Consider the following 14,828-nt stretch of genomic DNA (forward strand, 5'->3'; position numbering starts at 1 on the left):
ATATCTAATTATGTCTTTAGTGTTCACGAGTGTGTGTATACTTGTTTTATGTGCGCTTGTTTATATATTATTTAATATAAATGGTAAACCGTAATGAAACAAATTGTCCTAAATCACAATACTCACTAGTAGGGCTACATTAAACTTTTTTTTCACATCTAATTACATATTCAATGAATCCATACATCCTCATTTTCTCAGAGAGATACATATTTGTTTTTAGTTAAGTCTAGCTCCAAACTTTTGTATTGCCTACTTGGCTAATAGATATATTATATTAGTAATAGCTGTTTGTGACCGCCTAAATGCTTTCATAAATATGACATCTCTTTTAACAGTCACATAAATATTGGGTTAACCACTGATTTATATCATCTTTATTATGGATCAATGGGTTTAACCCGTAGTAATCATAGTTTGTTGGAGGAACAACAGAAGTCAGTGGGAGGTCCTGACAAGTAGCCTATGGTATTTCTATGGCATGACTTCACATAGCTAACGTGCATACACAAGTGTTTGTGTGCCCCCAATGCCTTATCCTCTACAGAAACAGTTGCTGCCCTGTAATCATTATACCATAACACTTGTTAGAGTGGACAACATAAGTGATCATTAGCTATGTCAGGCATCAAGTTTGAACCTTACCAAGTTAGAATACAGCTGTCTCTGACTGTGATTTAAATGGTAGGCCTACATAAGCTATCTCTTTCTTGATTGTTACAGTGATCCTTCTGATTTTTTAAAATATTTATTATGAGAGAGAGAGAGAGAGAGAGAAAGGAAGTCAGAACAATGTGCTGTTTCAGTATTTAAGTTAAAATTGAGGCTTGGATAGAGTAGATAGTCAGGTCTGAACATGCACAAAAGTGCGCTGTCTACCACAGTTGATATGCATGGAGAGATAGAGAGCAGAAGAAGAGACAACGAGCTCCACTTTAAATTCAAAAACAATCCAGTAAACACACGTGATGCTGTCACGGGTTTCAGACCAACATAGTGCAGCATGTAGAAAGATCTGAGAATGAGTATTGTTGTTGTATGATCATAAAATCTTTCTCTGGATTTATTTAACCACACTAATAACACAGCCAGCACTCTACAACAAGCATATCAGGGCACTTTATCCTCTCCGCCGATGTCATCACTACTTTTACTCATAGCTAATATTTATCACATTCAGTGATTTGAAACCACAAAGCAGTTGTAAATCATTAAAAGAATGATTCACCCGAAAGTGAATATTTGCTGAAAATGTACTCACCTTCTGGTCATCCAAGATGTAGATGACTGTTTCTATATCAGAACAGATTTGGTGAAATTCGGCATTACATCACTTGCTTGTCAATGTATCCTCAACAGTGAATGGGTGATGTCAGAATTAAAGTCCAAACAGCTGATAAAAAGATCAGAATATTCCACATGACTCCAGCCCATCAGTTAATGTCTACATGTTTGTAAAAAACAAACCCATCAAGATGTTTTAACCGGTTAAAACACGAGACTGCTAAAAGGTTGCTCTCTCTAGTGAATATGGTGGGCATGTTTAGAAGTTCAACTGAATGCAAATGATCTGAACTGCAACTACGTATAGAATGATGAATTGAAAATCTTGTCAGAAATCACTCATTTATGCATTGATAAGTGTTCTTCATGATGATATGATACATTATGCATTGCTTTTTATATATAAAAAACACTTTTTCACTTTTTTTTTTCATTTAGAAATATTTGACCCTTGTCAAATTAGGATTAATAAATTTGAAAGTCTTATTTTTATAGGCAATAAATCTTATCTGTTACGAGATCTGACAAGATTTTAAAAGGTATAACCAGTTGCTTAGTCTGTTTGGGTAAGAAAAATATCACATTTTCATTGCTGACGCACATGTGAAAGGAGAATGACATCTCTCAGAGGTCAAGCATCCTCTTGGGAAGAGCAGAGAGACTTATGAAAGCACTGGTGAGTGTGTTTGAGATCATATTGCTCAAGTGCTCCTTTCAAAAGGCAGATGATGATGCCTGAGGGTAACAAAAAAAGAGATGAAGAAAGTGAAAGCAATTCACTTGCAGAAGGGGACATAAATATGGAGATTAAAACAAACAGATTCTGTGTGAGTAGATCAAATAGCGTATAATTGTAACCTTAAATATTTTACTTCTAAATTAAATACATTTTACAAATATGTTTAAAGTTACTTTTAAAAACAAAATAGACATTTTTTTTATTTGGAATATTGCAGTATTGAATAATGACTTAACTGTGCCTATAATTACTTATTTCACTTACGTGAAACAATTACAGCAATTAGCAAATGACAACACTCCTATCAATTTACAATGGACAAAATCAAGCACCACTCTTTTCTTATTCATGAAGCTGTTCCACTTGTATATACGTAACAATAGGGAACAAATTTCAGTCCCAATTTCTGTTTAATGCCGATTTGCAGAAATTAAAAGTTGTGTGTTCCAGCCTTAAAGTGATTTAGAAAAACAATAAAGCAATACTACAGTAGTATATAAGAGCACGCTTTATACACCTGCCCTGCTGGCATCATATCACTCTGACAATAATCTAACATTTCAGAGTTGACAGGTGTGTGGTCAGATCCCCTCCTCAGAAACACCTGAAACATCTGTTCTGACATCCACCGGCTCCACCACAGACCTGAAGCCATAAACGTAAACAAAACTTTACTGCGGTTAGATTCATCTGTTATATCAAAGAGCTTAAGTGTGTCTTGATGGCTCTATTCTGAGCATACAAAAGCCCAGGAGAGGAGAGGAGTTGGGTTTCTGTTGGCACGCTTGCTGTGACAGGCATGCCGTGTGTATCTCTGCTCTCCTGTCACCTGAACCCATTGCTGTAGAAACCAGGGGAGATGCCAGAGATGCAACAGGAGGGTGGACACAGTCAACTGAAAAAGAGGACATATTTTGAGTGTTTTTTTATTGCTTAGATATTCATAATGAGGTGAGTAAAAATGAAAGGTCATTTAAAGAGAGCAGGCTGCTAAACTCGCCACATGGCTTTATGTGGTGCTCAGTATGAGTCAGATCCTTACTATTCTACTCTATACAAAGTTTAATGCGGTTCTCAGTGAGTTTTAGATGCAAGTCATGATCCAGATTTTACATTTCACCTCAAGAATGCACTCAACATTGTGCTAAAGGTGTTTATCAAATAAAAGTAAACAAAAATGAAAATGTTTGAAACATAATGCACTATATTATATTAACCCAATCAAAATACCAAAGAATTTGACTAGAGGCACAAAACAGGATGTCAACAGCAAAATATGTGGATTTTGTACATTTTCAAACTTAAGTCCTACATACAGTATGCACAATTTGCAAATAAATGTCACTGTTTGTCAGTCTGTGACAATATATCAGACTTACAAACTGTTTTGGGGCTGAAGAAATATAGTTCGTCATGTGAAGTTGGAAGTTTCATCTGACAGATTTATTGTTTAAAGATCAACATTTCCGGTGTTAGTGATGAAGTGCCACACAATCCCAGAATACAATGCGACAAGCTCAGTAAAAAAAGTCATCCAAGATGACAGATGGGGAGAAGAATAGTAACTTACTTTTGGCTTATTTCATTAAATACATTTATATATATATATATATATATATATATATATATATATATATATATATATATATATATATATATATATATATATATATATATATATATATATATAAAGTAATTAGCTGTTAGAAAACAAACAAAATATTCCTAATAGACTGAAATGAACAGAAAAACTAAATAGATTAATTAACGAGGAGAGAAAATGAGTGGTTGCAGTTAAAGTCAAATGAGATTTAGATGACAGTTATTCAAATAACTGTTTCCTTTAAAAAACCCTGACCTTTACAAAGTAGGCTATGATGATATTAGACTGAGAAAATATTGTTATAAATAACATATTACTGAATGTTTACTGAATATGTATACATTATAATTCACATACCAAGAAATATTCATGGTGTACAAAGAATGACATAATATTACCATAGTAGATCATGTCCAGAAAATAATATAATTACATGATACTTTTCTGTGAACTGTTTTGATAGTTAAATCATCTGAATAAAGACATTCTTCTTTAACCAAATGATTATTTTTTTCCTTTTGTTTTTCGGTATTTTAAAGTATTGCGCTCTTGTATGTATTGTATAACATGAAAACCACTTTCAAGTGTTTGTTTGGAATCCTCCAAATGACTGCAACTGAATTGTGAACTATACAGTTTGATTTGTTGTAAGGAACTGACTCGAAAGATTCATCAATTCATTATTTGGTTAGGTCTGAACACCACACCTTTCTCTACATCAACTTAGTCAGAACCAAATCCCAGATAAGTCATGCCTCACACATTTTCCCATTATCCCTAAGCTTACAGGGATGTGCAGAGTATACAAATGCACTTGGAAAAAATAACACAGTTGAAAAAGGGGCAGGGATTAGGATTGGCCTTTACATTCAGTATATACTGACTGATCTAGTGTATTTAAATAACAGAGCATGATAAATAACTCAGACAATTAATGGAGAACTTTAAAGTTTTAGTCCAGTACAGGCCAATGTATCTGATCATATAACACCCCCAAGAACACCCAGGCCTGTATACTAACACAGACTAAATATGAAGTACACAATCAGACTGGAGATAAACACATGCACATGCTCACAGCAAGCACTCAGTGTTTGTTTAAACATGCCCAAAGGCAAAATAACTGAGCGTTCAATGTTTTTAAAAACAGGATGTGAGTCACCACCGATAGGCTGAGGGTTTCTAGGCAAAACTCACCAGATGTAAATCACTTGCACTGAGAGGTGACCCAATCACTCTCAAATGCCTGGATGAAAATCCTGAATAGTTTATGGGAAGTCCGTTTGGAGTGAATTAGACTGAGTCAGAGCATTGAATCAGTCCCAGGCTCCAGGCCTGTCTGAGCACTTCCTGTGGTCTTAATCCCCTCGGAAGGGACCAATCGCCCACTCACTCATGCTCTTTTGCCAGCTGCTACATGACACTTCCTACATTCAGTCACACACATGGCACTGGGTGAAAGACATGTTTGTTGACTTAATCACATCCAGAGTTGCACACGTTTGGACAGAGAGGATCACGAGCTGATCTGTTCAGAGATCTCATTTCTTTTGGGACAGGAGAAGTTTAATATGGGGAGATGGGGGGTGCGTAATAATTACCAGAGCTTCTCCATGATTTTAATCCCATCGGAATCAGGCTTGTCATTAAACTTCTCATGCCGGAAAATATTACTGGCTTCTATAAAATGCACTGAGAAGATAAGACACCAGAAAACAAAAGATGAAATGTATTAAGAGAAAAACTGAATGATGTATTTTTCTCAGGTGTTTTGTGCAAGCATTTTGTTAAAAAATGTGATGCTGAATACAATTTATTAGTTGTTGAACAACAACAACAACAAAATATATATAAATGTATATTTAAAAATAAAAAGAATAACAAATATTTTTAGGAATAGGAAAAATAAAAAAAAACGTGAATAGATTACTGTATGTATCTAAAAATGTATACTTTATCCAGATTTTGATTAAATGTCTTCTAAAAATCCAAGTTTTCTTCTCATATTTAATTATACATAATTATTTCCCACATAATTACGTGTCTTCATCTTGTAAATATAAGCACTCCTTTAGCAAATATCCCATCTTGTACTAATTGACAATAAATATTAAACACATCCAAATTAACAATAACTTTACAGACATTATCAAAAAAACCTTGTCCAAAATGTGCTTTAGCAAAGTCCCTTTAAGGGTATTCTATAGTGTTTGGCTTCAGTCACCAAATTAATTTTCTATCTTTCTATTTTCAGGCACCCATAACCTGTTCCTTATCAGCGACCTCATCAAATGGAACTATAAAGCAGTCACCTCAGCCCCAGTTCTGGGTCGAGCCTCCAGCAGGAACAGACCATATGCTGTTGTCGCCTGATCCTCTGATGCGTCATGAGCGACCAGACGTAAAGTACTCACATTTGAAACACTAACCTGTGTCCTTGTTCTACTGCCCCCAGGACTCCTGAGCATTTTCTTGCTGCCTGTGATCCAACGATCCCTCTAATCTCCTGTGTTTACCCCAAGTTGACAATAACTTCGGCATCTGTAAGAAAAGGAAAAGAGTATGAGCAGACTGTGGCTATGACATTCCTGCAACGGAAGTACTTCCCTGTCTACGATCCAGTACCCTGTGTTCTGCACAAAGCCCGTAATTGAAAACCCTAGTATTCACCGTGCACTTGTATTGCAAATAAACACTGTGCTTTGAATTCACCTACCTTCGTCTCCTGTGAATATCCTGACAATATCATGTTTGTGTGTATGAGAGAGTTAGACAGAATTCAACTGCATTAATAAGTTCGTTAGATTCCAGTGACTTTCCATTTTCTACCCACTTCAAAAAAGCCTTGCACACTTATTCACAAAATTTCTTCAGGCTTCCAGCTAATTAAAAAAAAAAAGCCAGTGGTTTTTCCAGAAGCCACGTGGAAAAAGATAAGAAAAAACAAAAGCACTCGGTGTCTTAAACACAAAACAGGAGGCCCAAAACACAGATTTGCAGAAAAGACAAAAAGCTCTCATTTGAGAAAAAGAGAGAAAACTAGGGTAGTTATGAATAGAAGCCAATTATAATGAAGTTACTTAAGAGGATAATATTTTTAAATATACAAATGATGAGAACATCCAAAACTGATTGTGAAGGACACACTGTCCTGTAGATGAATTGTGGGAGCGTTCAGGCGAGGAGGAAAAGGAAATGAAGTGTATATCACACACAGCAGTATCACAAAGTGTTTCCCTGCCTCCTCATAACCAAGCCATTGTGTTTAGTGAACTCAAGCAGAGAGCCAGAAGATGCTTGTGTGAAATATAAAAGGAGGGCAAGTGTGTTTGTTTTTGTGTGTTAAGCAACTCTTCCTTTACTTGCTGACCTTATTTTCGTACACTCTCTCTCCTTACACACACACCATCACTCCTGCTGCGGGCAGAGACTTGCTTTCCAAACAGTAAGCACTTTGGAGGGCCAGAATGTTGCTCGGAATGTCGCTGACAGGAAAGCAGGAAGAAGGGTCCCCCCACCTTCTGATGCTGCAAAGTATGCCAGCATCTCTTCCTATCTTTTACATTCAAGCATACGCACACAACCTGAACCACTTTCTTCACAATGAGGGCTTGTTTCAGAGGAATGTGGGATTTGATCTCCAAAAGGATCTCTAAGGTTGATGGATGTTCATGCCACCCAGAAGCAGCACTTACTCTATTAGAAAGTAATGGCTAGACATCATTTTTAAAGGCTTTGCCCCCATTAGCTCCCCTTAAGTTCAAAACTTGCATGTTACTTGCCTGACAGGAACTGAAAGCGGTTTTATGGCAAATCTTCCTTAGATGATCATGAAATCATGAGGCTAATGGTTAAATCCCATTTCCAGAGCTGGGTTGGATTGGTCTGCGTGCATCTCTGGAGCGAAACCAGCCATCGACCACCCCGTTCCCCACACTGAAAAGCTCACGAGAACAGTCTCATTTGGGTGGAAGATGAGGCTGCTTGGTTTTGGGGTCTGGCAGGGTTTTAAATTCCATAATGAGGAGCAGGTCTGTCATTAGAGGATGAAAGGAAAAGGATGATTTTTGAGAAGGCTATTCTTACCATCCAAAAAACAGAAAAGACTTGATTACAGGGCCCACTGATGATAGAGATACATAAATCTGTAAAATGTAAAAAGTGGAATTTTACATGTTATTTAATTGAGAAATATGTAAGAATGAGGGTTGGCCTTTTTAGAATTTAAGTATTAGCTTTGAATTGGAATTTAATTGGCCACATCCCACAGGAAGCTGAATTCGAATTAAAGCCGAATTTGAATTATAGGAAGTGGAATTCACCTTTCAGAGAAATTCAACAATAAATGGAATTCTAGCAAATGCCTTATGTACAGAAATGCAGTTGCAGTGCACTGGCCGAGTGTTCATGTCAGCATTTATTTGTGATTGAATATAAAAAAGACTGCTGTCTGAAATTGCTTTGCGACTGTTAAAATGTATACAGTATTCTGTATGAATATTTGTAATATGAATGAAATACGGATGTACTACATCTGTAATGTTGTTGTGATCTACCATGTGACCTACCAGTATCATTTTTGTTGCTTCACAGCCATTCATAGATCCTCTCCCGTGGTCTCATGGGATAGGGTGCCCATTGACTGCACACTGGAGAATCAAAGTCATCACTTCGATTTCTGCACGTTGATTTCTGAAGATGCTAGTCCACAGGCAGCCATCAGGCCGTAATGATTTACAGCAAGAGCCTGGTGTGTGGCGGTCTTATCTATGACATGAGAGAGAGGAGAGGACGCTAATCTCGCCCTGAAAAGAATAACAGCTGATAAGTCTTTTGGTATGATGATATTTGTGCGTAGGATGTTATTCAGTAGAGGTCTGGGGGAGGTTTCGCTCCCCACTCCTCACATAAGACAGTGGGTCAGCCACATAAATCATGTGTGTGACTGTGTCAGCCTGAATAGTAATGGGCCGATTTGGTATGGTGTTAATGTGAACAGATAATTATTCTCACCGCAGCACAGATGAGAGAACTAGGGAACTTGAAAGCAAAAGGATTGGTTTAGCCAAAACTCCATGCCATTCCTTTGTCACCACAGTATTTACTGCAAACCGGGCAGCAGTGAGAGAAAGTGTAGAAGGATATTAGCGCTTTGAGAGAACGTTTTAGTGCAGCACACAATGGAGCTTATCACCCATTGCAGAAGTCATGATTAGGAATTTATGGGATCTGTTCAAACTCATTAAGTGCTTGATGTCGACTCAGTTGATGGAGTCGTTGCTGTGCAGGGGTAGTTAACTTTACTGCTAGTCTTTAGTGTTGCAATTTAACAGTCAAGTGAATAATATATGGATGTTTTTTTAGACCGCCACCTTATTTCTTAATTTTTTTAAATTATTTATTAACAATGAATGTAATTAATATTATCTTCTTAATAATCTTCTTAATCTCATATATATATATATATATATATATATATATATATATATATATATATATATATATATATATATATATATATATATATATATATATCATTATCAAGTATATTAAAGATTATATATAAACATCTATCTATCTATCTATCTATCTATCTATCTATCTATCTATCTATCTATCTATCTATCTATCTATCTATAACATTTGTTACTTTTGTGTATCTTAATGTGATTTTTAAAAAAATTAATCAAATAAATTTATGCATTAGCAGACACTTTTATCAAAAGCGACTTACAATGCATTCAGGCTAACAGTTTTTACCTAACATGTATTCCCTGGGAATCGAACCCACAACCTTGCACTGCTAACACAATGCTCTACCACTTGAGCTGGATCAACTTTGTTGTTTTAATTTCAAAAGGCATATTTTACTGATTCAGAAATGTTACATTACAGCCCATAACTGAGACATTCAAGAAAGAACTAGGCCGATTATTGGGAAGCGTGAAAGTTAATGTACAGGAATCTTCATACAACATACGTATAGGCCAGGTTTGAACTTGTATCTCCTAAACAAGTACTCCAGCTCATCACAGAGAGAGCTCATGCTTTAACCAAAATGTCACGCATGGTTTTAGCTGTATATTTGGTTTGATGAGTTCAACAATGATGCAATAATCAGGCCTTATAAAGAAATGGCAGATGAACATAAGGATTTTACTTACATTCAATGACAATGCGGTCAGAAAACTGTTGTGTTGAGGGAGGAGGAAAGCTGTGTGGCTCAGGTTGTTCTCTCTGAGGAAATATTTAAACTTGAAAATGTTACAATCTCAGAAGATGCAGAGTCAGGGACAGAGCTGCTGTCACAGAAATAAGCAATAGCTAACATTATGAACTTGAGAGGCTAAACACATTCTTTAGCGTAATATAACACACAAACCATTTAAAGTACTATAAAGAGGAATATGTAGCCTATTACACACACACACACACACACACACGCACAGCCTTTATGCACAACAGTTCAACTGGGTCGGAAAGTAAACGAAAACCGAAGTATGTCTTACCTTTATGCAGTTGTGTGTTATGACAAGAGGTTAATACTGCTTATAACAAGCTTATAACAAGAGGTTAATACTGAGCAACTTAAGTTACATTTTAGATGCGATATTCTGTATTTTGCTTGGCCGACTAAATTACCTGCAAACAAAGCCAAGCAGATTTTATGTAGAGGAAATCTGAGAAACTATAAGTGTTTTGTTCCCGAATGAATGAGTAATCATTTGAGTAAAACAGTGACTTGTTTTTAACGAATTTTAATGAATGATTAAACGGCTCACTCATGAACACAGTCACTTACCGCCACCTACTGGTGTAATTATACATCTGCAGAACCTTGTCATTGGTTTCTGTAGGTGCCTGTAAATGGTTCAATTAAAAATATTTGGAATTATGCCAGACCGAAGGTTGAGTCTGGTTGACTTTTTAAAAGTTTTTAAGTGGTTTGTTTAAAGCCTGCATAAAAACCAAAATATCTGTGAATCACTCTCAGACCCTTGAAATGAGAGCATGGCATATGCTAAACCACTCCCTAATCCAAAAACACATTTCATTCAGTATTAAATGATCCATTAATCCTTCATGTACTGCTGTACACTTCACAGCAGAGTGGTAGTGGTTTAGCTGAACAATGACTCAGTTACATGTATTGACATTGCATTTGTGCAAAACACGCCATTTGGGCAACTCAAACCAAACTTTTTTTGTGATTGAATCACTGTTCCTAATCACGCAGATCCAAACAAATCACACACACCAATGGCTACGAAAAAGAGCTTAAAATATAAGTTATGTCAGAATGTATTAGGTGATTTCTTTGAAATGGGGCATCTCCTAGATGAAGCAGTTGAATGCATGCCTGTTCGGCTCTTTGGAGCCCCATCAAGGGATTTTACTGATTATGTGGTTGTTATTTGCATGGAGATTTACTGAGAGTTTTATTTTTTTAAAGAGAGAAAGACATTGATGGGAAAATATCTACTCTCTCTGCTTTGGAAGAAATAAAAGCACACAATGTCTGGTCAACAACACTAGAACTTTATCAAACTAACAACCGTTCAAAAACAAGCAACAGAAGACAAAAATGTTTACTAGATGCTTTTAAAAAGACTATTTTGAGATGAACGTAAAATTGTGCCTTTATGAATAATAATTATTAAATGATATTTACATCACTCTTGTTGTAATATAAAGAAAAATAATGTTAAAGGAAACACATATTTACAAAATATTTATTTTTGGTATCTAGTTGCAGTTGTAGTACAGACTGAATAGGATCTAGATAGGATGTTCAGGGTTTAAATAAATAAATAAAATAGTATCTAAGAAGAAATATTTAAGATCTTTAAATTTCTATTAAAAAAGTAAATTTGCGCTATTGATTATGTGAACTCCTCTGTACAAACAGTCCAGTTTAAGAGGTTATTAAATTACTTTTTTTATTCACATTGTTGTTCTGACAGTTTAATTAGCATTGAGAAACATAAAACTAAATTATGAAAATACAAACTAGAGGCTTTTTTTCTTCTATTTTTAAAATTCCACTGTATGCTTTGATGAATGATCATGAATTTTTACTGTTCAGTTTTCCCCACATACATTTCAAGGTTAGGTGTGAGGTGTCTGGGCCTCCCAGACTGCAGTGTAACTCTACCTCTCCTCTCCGGGTTCAGCTGTTGAAACAATCAGAAGAAAAATAGAGAGCATATGGCGTTATTTCCCTGTCAAATGTCGAGAGAGCATAATTTTAGCGCGAAAGTACATTAATATAATGCGCCAGCGTCAATCTCTCTGCTCGCGCGTGGGATATATAATGTGCAGAGCGCAAATCTCTCTGCTCAAGCGCAGGAACTGGTCGCGCGCTCTCAGATACACATTGCTCTTGTAAGAATTTTCTCTGGGCTCGCTCAGAGAGTATGCCTGCACTTAAAACGTGTTCAGTGCAATCGTGAATCTCTTCTCTTTGCTTAAAGTAAGCGTGTACGTGCTTAGACTACGTCCCGTGGGTTTGCGCATGGCCAAGTAGTACTCTTCTCTTCAATTTCTTTCTCTTTGCTCTTGGCATAAACGCTGTCAAAATGGCAACAACCAATCAGAAATAGGCTTCAACGACTGACCAATGAAAACGCTACATCGTACATGGAATCTTATTGGTTGATATTGAACCGCACATGGAACATTACATTTACATTTAGCAGACGCTTTTATCCAAAGCGACTTACAAATGAGAACAGTGGAAGCAATCAAAAACAACAAAAAGAGCAATGAAATATAACTACTATAACAAATCTCAGTTAGGTTACGTGAGCAGCAGAGAGATTCACGCCAACGCATTATATTATTGTAATTTCGCCCTACAATTAAGCTCTCTCGACATTTGACAGGGAAATGCCATCTGCTTCACTGCTCAGCGCTTACAGGATGGTGAATAATGAAGGGAAACCAAGAAAAGCTTTGGCTACAGAATTTATGTTGACTCAACAAAGCCTTGCTTAAATCTGAAAATCTGATCGCTCCAAAGCTTCTTTTCAGCCGCGGCTGTAACACCAACAAAATTAAGAGGTGTAAGTCACCTTACGTAGGAGTGAAACAACGATCGAAGAGAGGAACAAGAGAGCAATATGAATAAATTATTGCTTATTAAATACTTATACATTCAAAATCAAAATTACTGAACCATGAGATGTTGGAGAATTATACCAAGGAATTGCTTTTTACATGTGTAATATAAAGGTGAGAGCTGATTCTCTGTACTCACTCTAAAACGCTTACTTCTCACATCAAATCCACCAACATATTTGTTTAGATCTGTTTTCACTTGTAAATTGCACTTGATCAATGCGTGTTTCTCTCCTAATACCAGTGAGAAAGTGTGAAAGCAATGTTATGGATAGAAGACTCAGATTTTACTACAGAATGAATAAAATGGATAAAGAATAAAGTGTTTGAACATCTGGTCTACAGCTTTCTAATGTTATCCAATGCCACAGATAGTTTTAACAGACTATTTTCAGTAATATAACCTCTAGATAAAAATACAGTTGACATGACCGGAAGAACTGCACTTACTACTTAAGATTTTTTCAGGTGTCAAAACAGCAGTGAAACAGAAACATACAAGACAAAGGTTACACTATGTGCGTCACGGGAGAAGTCCATATTAAGCTGGTAGTTGAGTTTTTAAACATGGTTTTCAATTGGTTCAGGATGGTTACTGATTATTGTAAGTTGGGGTTTTTTCATTAAAAACAATAATAAACTTAAAAATACCCAATATAACTGGAGAAGCTAAAACAAAACTAAAGTCAATTTTAATGACTCCAATGCTCAAATAAAAATGGCAACAAATTAATTTTACTTCTATATAAAGAATATGTAAAGGTTAAAAATGTTATTAACCACCTTCATTAAATAAATACAATAAAATAAAAATCACTAGCAATAACACTAGATGATAAATTATTTGATTATATATTTGATATATTTGATTATATGCTTGTATATATGTGTGTGTATATATATATGTATATATATATATATATATATATATATATATATATATATATATATATATATATATATATATGTGTATATATATATATATATATATACACATATATATATATATATATATATATACAGTATATATATATATATATATATATATATATATATATATATATATATATATATATATACACACACACACACACACACACACACACATAACTGACTAAAATAAACATACAATTAAAGGTCAAATTAAAGACAAACTAAGCTCAAAACTATAATAACCCTGGGTAAGACCATCTGCTTGGTGGCTCAGGGTGGTCTACCTCCTTGCACCAGCTTAAAACCAGCTACCATGTTCCAAAACACACCTAACAGTTTAAAGCTACTTCCCAGCTGGATATAAATCTGTATCCATGTAGGAACCCTGCGCAGGGGCATTTAAACATTGTAATGTTCAACAATATAGGAGTGAGCACATTGTTTGTGTTTTCCAAGCTGAGTGGTATTTGTTTTTAAATGATCCTTGTCCTCTCTACATGCTCGATCTCACCGCTCTGGTATTTAACACACATGGCATCCTCTTCCCCTCCCTCCCTGCTCCTTCCTTCACTTCACACATTCATAGTTTCACCAGACAATTGGCCTTTTAAAATCAGTTTATTCCACTTGTGTTTTTATTGCCCTGTAGAGAGTGCTTGCGGTCTGCTGCAGACAAGCGGTTATGCTGACGGAAGTGGCAGAAGGTGACATGCGCTTGAACGTTTTAATGCATCAGTCATGCAAGGCAAATTCTCTGTGGTGTCGTGTCTGTCTGTTTGAGAATGTACAGGTCACCCTGTAGGAAAGAAAAATGACAAATGGGATCCATTAATATTGTTTGTTTTTCTAGAATTAGTTAGACAGAGAGAAAATGCATTTTGTTTCTCAGATTTATAAGACATATTTCTCATTGAAATGACCTAATTATCTGAGAAATGTTGTCCATATTTCTTTTATTATAGAGCACATTAAATCAGTATCACACAAGAAAGAGCATTGTTGTTCCAAATGTCAAAATATTCACATCAAGCAGCATGATGGCAAGTGTGATATTGCTATAACAGTTCATTAATATTATTATTAACACTAAGTTAATATATAGAAATTTACATTTTAAACAGAATGTCACTACTTGGTCTATTTTTGCTT

Source organism: Carassius carassius, chromosome 15 (assembly GCF_963082965.1).
Source record: "Carassius carassius chromosome 15, fCarCar2.1, whole genome shotgun sequence".
Taxonomy (NCBI): domain Eukaryota; kingdom Metazoa; phylum Chordata; class Actinopteri; order Cypriniformes; family Cyprinidae; genus Carassius; species Carassius carassius.